General features: G+C 41.1%; 1 long non-coding RNA gene across 1 annotated transcript in view; it reads right to left on the reverse strand.

Moving 5' to 3' along the window:
* The window catches only part of LOC142147030 (uncharacterized), a 70657-nt gene extending 61026 nt beyond the window's left edge, over positions 1-9631 (reverse strand). Inside the window, exon 1 of the long non-coding RNA XR_012690202.1 lies at positions 9566-9631. This is a non-coding gene — a long non-coding RNA (uncharacterized LOC142147030). The remainder of the gene's footprint in view (positions 1-9565) is intronic.
* Positions 9632-13307: the final 3676 nt, after the last annotated feature.

Raw genomic sequence — 13307 nt, forward strand, 5'->3', positions numbered from 1 at the left:
GTTAAATACTGACTGTTTTTTCATCTAACACACAAAAACTTAATACCTTTATTATTACACTGAAAGTTAATGTTGATCTAGGACATGCCCTACCCCAACTATAAATCTGTCCCCACATTTTAAATTTACCTCCCCTCCAATGCAACATGGTTTTGCCCAGGTGCAATTGTTACTCCTTTTTTATGCTTTGCTCTCCTTAATGACTCAGGCCCTAGGTGTTTAAATTTTTACAGTTTGTAAGTAAACCCCACTGCCACAAATAGGATACCTCTTACTAAAATTGTGTGCTCTTAAATCCTGGTCTTTGGTTGGATTATCAACCATTACCCTGTACCTGTAATGCAGTACTGTATTAAACTTTTTTTTTACATTTTAAGCCTTCCTGATCCACAAACTGGTATACTTGGTTACACCAGCTGCTTTTCTAACTGTTGGAACCTTTACTTTTGATCACCTGAATGGAAAACTGAATAAGTCAAGTAGTTGTCAAGCGCAATGTTATCCATCTTATTTATTTTTGCTCCAAGTACCTTTTTGGCCCTCAGATTTCATCCTTTCATCCTCCCAACATTGTCAGCTTTCCACTTCACCGGGAGATAAATCCATTAGCGACATCATAAAAGTATTTAAAAAGTAACAGCGTATCACTTTGCTTTAAGGTAAAAATAAACTATATAATACAATAATCCAAGCACGATTATAGATTAAACTTTACGATAGAGGAGGGAGCGCAACATAGGAAAGTATGTAAAAATAAATAAAATTATTATACATTTATGCTTCTGACTGGAACTTCACAAAGGAGGCTCTTTAACTCAATATATTCTCCATAGCCAGTGTCGGACTGGCCCACCAGGTTAACGGGGAGATCCCCGGTGGGCCCCAATGCCTGAATGCTCTGCCCCTTACCGTAAAGGGGAGGAACTGCCACCCGGGGCCCCCAAACCAATGACGCTCATGGCCAACGATGCAGCTGGCGGGGTGCATGCACTGTCTGCACTGCCCCAGCACTCACTAACATTATGTGATGAGCTGCTCCAATGGGAGCTCAGATCACATGCAGATCCTGCAGACCCAGCGATTCTTGTTCAAGGGGAGTCATCGGATTCACTCTCTTGATGGTCCCCTGACACAGTGCTGCAGAGACAGCTATGCGACTGGTTCCTTAGATCAGAAACTGTCAGCAGAGAAGAAAAAGAAGAGAAGCAGAGGGAAGAAGAAAAAGCAGAGACTGTAAGTAAACAATATTTTTTAAATATCTAGTTTTCTCTTTAGAAAAAAAAATACATAAATTCAGCAAAATCCCATCAAGGGGTAGCAGTTGTCTTAAAAATCCAGGTACCAAATCTATAAAATATATAGGGATGGGGGGCTATTCTTCCGCCTAATGTATAAATAATATGGGGGTGGTTATATGACTATTCTGGCTCCCAGTCTGTAATTACACCAGTATAAATTGATTATAATAAACCTTAAAGTATAATGAGATGATCCTACATTTAATTCCATGCATTCAGTAAGTTACAGACTGCTTGTTGCACTTTATTTTCTGTTACAGATCGATTATGTCCAGTACAGTGCAGCATTCTCCAAAACACCACAAACAAAACTCAGAAAATGTTTTGTAGTGTCATGAACTTTGTAGTCTCTGGCCTCTTTCTCTCTCTTGCTGAACACCTCCAGGCCTTCCTCTTCATCAAAACCCAGTGTGTCTGGAGACAGTGGCAGGGGGTGAGCAGGATTAGATATTATTTGTGTGCCAGACTTAGCAGTTATTATTATTATGAATCTTTATATTGTACATTGCTGCAGGAAACAAAGCTAAAAGAAACATGCTTTTAGGTACAAAGGGCTGGCCACATATATAACAACTAAGATGTACTTTACCAAGTGCTCAATACTGTATTTACTGGCCACCCATCTAGATTCTTAGAATAGGATAAAACACACACTCAGAGAATAGAGAACTCAGAATTGGCAAGATGCAGTCCCATCATTCCTGGGCAAATTATTATGCACAAAAGAATAATATTTGTTTTGTCTTACACCCCTCAGGTGTCTGTCCACGCCCCCTCAACAGTGCGCTGTGGCATGCACACACCCTTTTATGGGCCCCTACCGTTGCATTCCCCCGGTGGGCCCTTCATGCCCCAGTCCGACACTACTTAAATAATAAAGTTTGATTACTGTTTATGTCATCAACCTATTAGAGAAGAGAAACACTGGGGGGCTGCAAATAGTGGAGCATATAATGCAAATGCTTTCATTGATAAATTACTGAATAAAAGCTTTGTACACCAGTCAGTTCAGTAATGCACATAGCTTGAACCATTTTAAGATGCACGTACCAGAAGTTTAGGAAGTGATGTCAAACTAGCAGTCCAGGAAGCCATAACCAACTCGCTTCATATTTGGGACAATTAATCAGGGAAGTAACTTCCTTATTCAAAAGGGCATATTCAATTGTCAGCGTTACTCGCAAAAGTAACGCGGCTTGCGCACTATTATAGTTATTACGGTAAAAGTGCGCGTAATTACCGGTATTACGGTACCTTTAACGCCGGCTTTCAGCTCACAGCTCAGCTGCGACCTGAAATCCGGCTTAGAATTACCGTAATACCGGTAATATTCTTAATGCTTCATAACTTTTGCGAGTAACACGGACAATTGAATTCCACCCAAAGAGTGAATTTATATCTGTCTGTATCGACTATCATTACTCCCACTGCCAATGGAATAGTTTATCAATTAATCTCTATATATTGAAAATATATATCACCAAAATTGAATTTACCTACCATAAATTTACACTACTTTAAATGAAAACAATTGTTTAATTTGATTTATCATACAACTATATTAAATAAAAAAATAATAACCTCCTGATTTAATTATAATCTAATACAGCGGTTCCCAAAGTGTGTCACAGGGGTGCCGCGGGCCAGCCAGAGAAAAAACAAAAAACAAAACAAAAACACACCAATCCGCACGCCGCAGGGCACCGGGACCCAGCATTCTCCTCTCTCACGCAGCTTGAGAGAGGCAGATGCTGGGTCCCGGTGCCGCGCTGATTGATAAGTTTTTGTTTTGTTTGTTTTTTCTCTGGCTGGCCTGTGGCACCCCTGTGGCAGAGGGCAGAGGAGAGGGACAGCGTGACAGAGGGCAGAGGAGGGGGACAGCGTGGCAGAGGGCAGAGGAGGTGGACAGCGTGGCAGAGGGCAGAGGAGGGGGACAGCGTGGCAGAGGGCAGAGGAGGGGGACAGCGTGGCAGAGGAGGGGGACAGCGTGACAGAGGGCAGAGGAGGTGGACAGCGTGGCAGAGGGCAGAGGAGGGGGACAGCTTGGCAGAGGGCAGAGGAGGGGACAGCGTGGCAGAGGGCAGAGGAGGGGGACAGCGTGGCAGAGGGCAGAGGAGGGGGACAGCGTGACAGAGGGCAGAGGAGGGGGACAGCGTGAGAGGGGACAGCATAAGAGGGCAGAGGGGGCATCATGGCAGAGGGGACAGCATGAGAGAAGGCAGAGGGGGCAGCGTGAGAGGGGGCAGAGTGTCTGGATGCAGAGGGGGCAGAGTGTGTGTGGATGCAGAGGGGGCAGAGTGTCTAAATGCAGAGGGGCATTTTTGCATACAACTAAATAAGTATTTCTGTCCTGACCTAAATACTTATTACATTTTTTTGACCCAACTACTTCTAAAACAGGACTGCTCAGTAATTATTTTGGAGGGGTGCCTTTAAAAAATTATGAAGACTCTAAGGGTGCCGCGAATTGCAAAAGTTTGGGAACCACTGATCTAATATATTACTAAATGCATTATCCATTACGGCCACAATTCATAGTTGCTAAACACTCATTCTATATATAAATTAAGATACAAGAACAATGTATAATATAATCACTAAATACATGCATGATTGCAAAATATACAGCAGATATATTTATAAAATGCATATACATATATTGATTTCAACAGATACATTGATCATAAAAAGTAATTCAAAATAATAAAATTAATTATTATGAATTATCACCGATCCAAAAATAACACTGTCACCTATCCAAAAAATAAATGTTTATAAACAAATTTGTCAATAAAATCCTTTGCATTATTATGTCTCACTATGTGCAGCCCTGTGTTTATATTTCCTCTAACAAGCTGCTGCTGCTGCTGCTTAAACTAACAAAAAGTAAAATGAACCATCTTCAGAAAATGTGAAGTTAAAGGAGACAAATTTGTGGAATTCCAGTTAGATAAACAAACTTAATTCAAAATTTTGTATGTAGATTCATATTGCATGGTCACTAATTTTGCTTATATTTACATATTACGCTATTTTGCTCTCACGCCCTTTTTAATAATAGACATTAGCTTTACTTTCAATGGGGTGACTGCTTTCTCATCTGTTTGCTCCATGGGTATAATCTCTCTAAATACTTAAAAAGAAATATGGGTGCCTGTAGATGCAGAACTAGCCCCAGACCTTCTGCATCTGCCATGCAGTGGGCCCTATTATCTCCATGGGCCCCAGTGCACAGAACCTGCTGCATCAATGGTAGTTCCACCACTGGCTGCCTGACTATTATAAAATATACTTTGTAACTAGAGATGCTCAGGCTCGGTTCTTTGAGAACCGAGCACACCCGAACTTCGCCGATCCGAGTACCAAGTCGAGCTGGCTCAGTACTTTTGCGCGCCCTCGGAAGTGAAAAAAAGGCAAAAACGTCATTGTTGCATCGTCAGATCTCGCGAGTTTTGGAATCTATACCACACTCCACGACGATCCAGCACCATTTCACAGAGAGACACAGAAGGGGCAGTCTCTAGTGCAGTTGAACAGCGTCATATCTAAAACAGAAAGAAGGGTGGCAGTTTTCTTAAAAGTCTCCAGTGACATTCTACTTAGTTGTAGCTCACACATAAACAGGAGAGATCCATTGCTCCATTGCTAATTGTCATCGCTGAATAGAAATAATAGGGCTGTCAATGTTCTTCAAAATCTGCAGTGACATTGTACTGTGTTATTATAGCTCACACAGAAACGGGAGAGGTCCCAGTGTTGTTGCCAGTCTACAGTCTACGTGGCATTGCTCCATTGCTAATTGTCATTGCTGAAATAGAAATAATAGGGCTGTAAGTGTTCTTCAAAATCTGCAGTCACATTGTACTATATTATCAAACTGGATCCACAGCAGTACACAGAAGACCAGGAGCACCAAGTAGCTGCTGCCACCAGTCATGATGATAGTAATCCCTCTACATCATCTGCTAAAGCCTATGTTAAAGTGCATAGTATTTTTAAGTCAGGGAAACAAAAATGTAAAAAAATCAACTTTTACCTTGGTAAAGAATAAAAGACCTGTAAACCAGATAACGTTAACTGCAGAATAAAATAAAATTGCCAACATGCCATTCTACACACGCAGTGGCAAGGAAAGAATCAGGCCTTTACCTTTCTCTATGAGTGCTAGTTCTGCAACTGTCACTGATGTATCTTCTTGTAAGGTCAGTCATGACCAAGCAAGACCTTGTCATTCTGACTGAAAAGTGGTGCCCAAATACTTTTATGTGTAAAAGCCGAGCTGGAAGAAAAGTAAGGCATCAGAAGAAAATGTTTGTTCAGATTCAGAAATGACACAAATTCCTGAGGAGAGTCTATCCACGAGTGCTATCGTGTAAGCCTGACCTTTCTGATACTGTACCCATAAAGAACCCTGCTTTCAGCATTTCTGCAGATGTGTGGATGAGCAGCCCAAGTATAACCGGTGATACACAAATTGAGGATGCCACTTTTGACTTGCAACGGGATGAGGGGGATATTTGTGTAGCTGACAACGGCACTAATGAGGATGTTGATGAGGATGATGTTGTTTGTGTAAGTCTTGCACCAGTGGAAGCAGTGTTTGCACAAGATAAGAAGAAGGCCATTGCCATGCCTGGGCATAAGACCAAAAAATCCACCTCTTATGTGTGGAATTATTTTTACCCAAATCCTGACAACAGTTGTCTACCATCTGTAACATTTGTAAAGCCACAGTCAGTAGATGTAGGGACTTTAGCCATCTAGGAACCTCATCCATGTTATGCCATATGAAGCGAGTTTATAGCAAGCTGTTGGGAAAATCTGAAACTTATGCTAAAAAAATAACAACAAGCAGTCCAGCATCAGCTAGGTCCCTTCTCTCAGTTAGATCCAGACACATCCAATCTACACCCACAACACCGTCCTCATCAATATCCTCAGTAGAAATCGGAGGGTCCTGCATCCAAGTTGCTAAGGCTAGATGACTTCTACTATCCTGGATTCCACAGAAGAATTCTTGAGCATTAGTCCAGCTGTTACTGCTGCTACTGATGGGGGTGGATCTTCATCCCAGAAGCAGACCAAGAAGAAGACTACTAGTAGTTTACAACAATTGACTGTTAAACAATCCATTGCAAGTGGAAGCAAGTAGGTAAGCGGTCACCCAGTTGCAAAGCGGATCACGGACACCATGGCAACTATGCTAGTATTAGATTTGCGTCCAATATTCACTATTAATGCTGCTGGTATTAGACACTTAATTGAGGTTTTGTGTCCCCGTTACCAAATTCCATCACAACACCATTTTACTAGAAAAGCTATTCCTCACCTCTACCAGAAGGTTCGTAAAAATGTAATTATTAGGCTACATAATGCCATTCTACCCACTGTACACTTAACCACAGATATGTGGATAAGCAGAACTGGGCAAACTAAAGATTATATGACTGTTACAACCCACTGGGTTGGTGATTCGCCTTTACAAGCAGGAACAGCAGCAGCATCTACCCAAGTACGTCACATTTGTCAGAGGCAGGCTACTCTGTGTATCACCGACTTCACTAAGAGGCATACAGCTGACAATCTGTTAAAAAAATTAAGGGATGTCATTGGAACATGGCTTATCCCGCTTGGACTCTCCTCAGGATATGTCATTTCTGATAACACCACCAATATTGTGAGAGCATTACAGCAGGGGGAATTCCATCAAATTCCCTGTTTTGCTCACACAATAAACTTGGTGGTGCAGAGCTTTTTTAAAAATGACAGGGACATACAGGAGATGACCCGTAAAATATCTGGACATTTCCAGCATTCGGCAACAGCATGTAGGAAATTGCATCAACTACAAGAGCAATTTAATTTGCCCTGCCACCAGCTGAAGCAAGAGGTGGTAACAAAGTGGAATTCCACCCTGCATATGCTTCTAAGGATGGAGGAGCAGTGAAAAGCCATCCACACTTACTCCACAAGCCATGACATTGGGAAGGGTGGAGGGATGTATTTTACTCAAGCGCAGTGGAGAATACTTTCCGTGTTGTGCAAGGTGCTTTAACCATTCGAAGTAGTCACCTGTGAAGTGAGTTCAGACACTGCTAGCTTGAGCCAAGTGATTCCCTTAATTAGACTTTTGGAAAAGCAGCTTGAGAAACTGAAGGAGGAGACGAAACAAAGCAATTATGCTAAGTATGTCAGACTTGTAGATCAAGTACTTTATTTGCTTCGTCAGGATCCAAGAGTTATCAAAATCTTGAAATCGGATCACTACATTTTGGCGATTGTGCTTGATCCTAGGTTTAAGAGCTATGTCTTCTCTTTGCTTACAACTGACCCAGATCTCAAGAAATGCAAGGAGCTCCTTGTGAGCAAGATGACAGCTCAAGTGTTACGTGACAGGACGGCATCTCCTCCTTCAGTTTCTCAGTCAACTGCTGCTCAAGAGACCCAGGGATGATACAAATGACTCAGCACAACATTTTTACATCTGGTCTGGTCTAAAAGAATTGACTGTGCTACATGAAAAAAAACAGCCAGTATTTAACTTATGTGCAAAATATAAAACTTGTTTTCACCTCTTTCATTTTAACATGGTTTTGTCCAGGAGACGTAAGTAAGACATTTCTTGCCTAAGTTCCTTAATGAATCAGGCCCATTGAGGTTAATAATAATGTAGGAGCAAAAAAAAGAGCAAACTTATGTGATTTTAGCATATTTTAGCTATTTTTCTAAAAAAAATACAGATCTAAAAGCAAAACACGCAAGGGCGGTTTTGTCAAAACCAAAGCCAAAACACGGGGGTCAGAGAACATCTCTATTTTTTAACACACAAATAAGAAATGCATGTAGAGAGAAACTCTTTAAAAGGATTATCTGCACTGATCCAATCCCCTTTGTTTGTTATTAAAACTGCTCCTTTAAAGTTAAAGCCAACAGGTTTCTCACAGGTACAACAATGTCACAGGTTGTAACGCTTTGGTCCCGCAAGTAGTACCTGTCCCGTTACCCGCATTTCATTTATCTGGAAACTGCCATGTTCCAACATCAGACTAACTTCATTCATTCATTCAGCTATATTTAGATCTGTGCAGGTGCAAGCCTATTGCACTTCAGGACCTCCTCCCTCTTTTTCATTCGCTAAGCACTTCTGGAGCACTTTTTAAACCTCCTGGATTCACCTGCCTGATGCCTGTTCTTCAAGCTCACTTCCTGTAGCCTGTGGTTCTGGTTCCTGTTCTCCTCGTGGCTTGCCTGTGTTCCAAACTACTCTCAGTCTCCTGCTGTGTTGAACTATTGCTGCTCCAGTACCTCTCTTACCATCTCCAGTGTACTTCATCGTGACAGCTTCAGTTCCCTCATCGCTACCACTCAGAGCTGCTACTACACCTGTGTCTCATCAGCTGTTACTACGGGTTACCTCCGTTACTTCAGTTTTCTCTCAGTCTCCGGCTGTGTTGAACTTTTGCTGCTCCAGCACTGCTACTACCATCTCCAGTGTACTTCATCGCGACAGCTTCTTTTCTCTCATCGCTACCACTCAGAGCCGCTGCTACTATTGTGTCTCATCAGCTGTTACTACGAGTTACCCCCACTACTTCAGTCTGCTCTCAAGTCTCCGGCTGTACTGAACTATTGCTGCTCTAGTACTTCTATACCATCTCTGATGTACTTCATCGTGACATCTCCAGTTCTCTAACCGCTATCACTGTGAGCCGCAACTGCCTTGGTGACTCATTGGTTGTTCTCCCTCAGCTTCCTCTGCTTTCCAGTGTGTGCTCAGCATACTCCAGTGCTGTACTCCCGCTGTTCCAGTATCTCTATCAATCACCATTGAATACACCATTGTGACAGCCTCTGCTTTTCCTCGTTGTACACCAGGACATCTATTCTCCTTGTGCCTCATTTGTCTCTACCCGTGTTACCTGGCTCCTCCACATCGTTCTGCTGTTCACCCACTCACAGGACCGCGACCTGCAGGTTTGGTGCCGCTAAATCCATACCTCCTTGCGGGGGTTCCTGGTGAAAACCACCTGCTTGTTAGACTCCGTGCCTGTGGGTGGGCTAAGCAATGTCCAGCAGAGCATAGGGATCAATTTCCCATAAGCCAACCGTGACACAGGTCTTGTATCAACTATATATTAATAAAAGTAATAATTTTATTTATATAGTGCTTTTCTCCCAATAGGACTCAAGATGCTGTAATTTGCAAATTTAAAAAATACATATTACATAAACATGTAAAGGATTAAAATAGTACAGATGAGACTTACCTGTGTGGAGTTTGTATGTTCTCCTCGTGTTTGCGTGGGTTTCCTCCGGGTGCTCCGGTTTCCTCCCACACTACAAAAACATACTGGTATGTTATTTGGCTGCTATCAAATTGACCCTAGTCTGTCTGTCTGTGTGTGTGTCTGTGTTATGGAATTTAGACTGTAAGCTCAATGGGGCAGGGACTGATGTGAGTGAGTTCTCTGTACAGTGCTGTGAAATTAGTGGCGCTATATAAATAAATTATGATGATGATGATGAGAGAGCTAAGTATTTGAGCTTTTTGGTTTGTTTTTTTTAAAATAAAGGGGCATTAATGAAATGCTTGAGTAAACAGATAAGTCTTTAGTCTGCATTTGAAGATTTCCAGAGTGGGGACATTGTGGACAGTATGTGGCAAGGTGTTCCAGAGAGTAGAGGCTGCAAAGCTAAAAGATTGAGCCCCAAATGAAGTATGGCTACTGTTAGTAGTCTTCTATCTGCGGATCGAAGTGAGCGAATGGTATTATAAACCACTGATCCATTAAGGAACGTAAATGCTGATATGTTCCATATTTTACGTAAAATGGCTCTGTGCATGCCCTGAACTGGACAATATGCCATTGTACACAAGAACATCCAATTCATCTTCAAGCACAAACTCCGTTTAGTCAATGTACCCATAAAGGCTTGCCAAGCTCGAGCGCACGCAACAACATCCAATTCAAACTTTGTGAATCTCAAAGGTACATGTTTTTCTGTTGTGTTACTTGCACTAGCTACATGTCTGGTGTAAGTGTCGACTGATAGTGATGACGGCCATGTACGCATGCTAGAACATGTGTTTGCAGTCAGCAGCAACTGTAAAAATGCATCCTAATAAATGTATTTTATGGGGAATTTTTTTTAAGTCTTTGTCATTAATGACTATATTATTATATTATACTAGCAGAATACCCGGCGTTGCCCGGGATTTAAAGAATGTTTATTTACAAAAATCAATCTAAATATTAAACATACATGTAAATATCATGTTAAAATTGGACCAGTAGAAGGTGAAAAGTGAAAATGTCAAACTGTATTTGAACTGTATATGATGGAACGAACCGATAAACAATTACTTCAAAACAGCTTGATAAACTATATTTCTCGTTTCTTCATTTGGGGCAAATACATACAAATTTCTTGGTGATCCAACTCTTGAGCACACAACGTAAAATTGTCCATGAGAAAAGCAAGGTGATTCCAAGTTGACTCCAGCTACATGTAAAGATTGTCCTTGGGCCTTATTGATAGACATGGCAAAAGCTAAACGAACTGGAAATTGTAGACGCTTAAATTGAAATGGCATATCAGATGGAAAATGAGGTATGCGTGGAATGAAAGCATTGTCACCTTTTGTACAGCCTGTTAAAATAGTTGCTTCAATGACATGAGAATTGAGCTTTTGGACTACTAATCTTGTACCGTTACAAAGTCTTGGAGGATTTAAATTTCTGAGAAGCATAATGTGTGATCCAATCTTCAGTACCAGGTTATGCGGTGGCATTCCGGGAGGTTCTAAAGAGTTTAAAAATTCAGTAGGATAGTGCACAGCCTCATTTTCTTCAACAACGGTATCTATTGATTTGTATAATATGGCTTCTCCAGGCAACTCTTCTTGAATCTTTAAGTTGATGTTGTTTACACAATTATTTTAGTTACTGGATGAAGCGACATTAAACCATTCCCAATATTTAACAAATGATCAGCAAACTGACCGTCCATTGTGTTGCCATGCAGAGAAACTCTCATATTTGTGGTTAGTCGCAAAGTGCGAACATGCCTCCAAAGATGTGATGATTTAAGGCATGCATTAATTTCATCCGCCATTGTTCCTTTTGGAATGACCGGCAATGTTTGTCGAAAATCTATAACCAATACAACAGTGACTCCACCCATTAGTAAATCATTGCCTCTTAAAAATTGAAGTGTTTGATTGAGGGCCTGTAAAGCATTTTTGTGTGACATGGTGCATTCATCCCATACAATGACCTGACATTCCTGCAGAATCTGAGCTTTTTCTGTTCGTTTAGTGATATTGCAGACGGGAGATTCACTTCGGGCCAGATTAAGCGGTAACTTGAAAGCTGAATGTGCTGTTCTTCCACCAGGGAGCAAAGTTGCAGCAATTCCAGAAGAGGCCACAGCAATAGCTATCTTGGAATGTACTCGAATTAACAACTTGATGAGAAACGTCTTACCTGTTCTTCCGGGTGCATCCAGAAAAAATATATTTCCCCTTTTTTTTGGAACTTCTTCCAAGACATTGTTCCAGACATTCCAGAGTTATGGTCGTTTTGGATGATTTTTAGGTGTTACCACCCTCGCCACCCCCACCCTTGGGAGTGCTAGGGGTGTCTTGCCCCCACAATATTTGTTGTCAGACTGTAAGTTATATGTGTACCAGGTTTGGTGTAAATTGTTCCAGACATTCCAGAGTTATGGTCATTTTTGATGATTTTTAGGTGTTACCCCCCTCGCCACCCCCACCCTTAGGAGTGCTAGGGGTGTCTTGCCCCCACAATATTTGTTGTCAGACTGTAAGTCATATGTGTACCAGGTTTGGTGTAAATTGTTCCAGACATTCCAGAGTTATGGTCATTTTAGATGATTTTAAGGTGTTACCCCCCTCGCCACCCCCACCCTTAGGAGTGCTAGGGGTGTCTTGCCCCCACAATATTTGTTGTCAGACTGTAAGTCATATGTGTACCAGGTTTGGTGTAAATTGTTCCAGACATTCCAGAGTTATGGTCATTTTAGATGATTTTTAGGTGTTACCCCCCTCGCCACCCCCACCCTTAGGAGTGCTAGGGGTGTGTTGCCCCCACAGTATTTGTTGTCAGACTGTAAGTCATATGTGTACCAGGTTTGGTGTAAATTGTTCCAGACATTCCAGAGTTATGGTCGTTTTCGATGATTTTTAGGTGTTACCCCCCTCGCCACCCCCACCCCGTAATGAATTTCAATTTTAAATTTTTTTAGTTGCCTCCGTCATGTTTTAATACACTCGTATGCAAAATTTCATGATCTTCTCTTGAAAAATGTGGATTTGTATAGAAAGACAGACAGAAGGACAGAAAGACAATTGTTCTCTTTTATATATTAGATTATATTATTAACAGGTGACATTTTTTTTCTGTGTGTTCTTCTGGCACTTTATATTCCACATATGAATTGTAAGTATCTAGCAGTGTGTTGTCTGTTACCTAGAGCCATAGTCAACAAGAAACATTTCTTCAGATCCGTTTGTAATTGAATATGGATGTGCGTATGCCTGAATTACGTGTTTTAAAAAAAAAACCCAAAAAAAACCCCCACACAATACGTTCATTTTGCGTGTCTTCATGAATTAAACCCTGTGTGTTTAACTAAACAATTGAAAGAGGAGTCACAGGTAGATGAAATAATTAATAATGATGCCTGATTCATTAAGGAACTTAAGCAAGAAATTTACCATGTTAAAATGCAAGGGGTGAAAATTAGTTTTCTATTTTGCACATAAGTTAAATACTGTCTGTTTTTTCATGTAGCACACAAATACTTGGTAGGTTATTTGTACACTGAATGTTAAAGTTGATATTTGTCTGCTATATGAAATAACAGACAGTATTTAACTTATGTGCAAAATAGAAAACTAGTTTTCACCCCTTGTATTTTAACATGGTTTTGTCCAGGAGACTTAAGTAAGAAATTTCTTGCCTACGTTCCTTAATGAATCAGGCC

This window comes from Mixophyes fleayi, chromosome 1 (assembly GCF_038048845.1).
Source record: "Mixophyes fleayi isolate aMixFle1 chromosome 1, aMixFle1.hap1, whole genome shotgun sequence".
Classification (NCBI taxonomy): Eukaryota; Metazoa; Chordata; class Amphibia; order Anura; family Limnodynastidae; genus Mixophyes; species Mixophyes fleayi.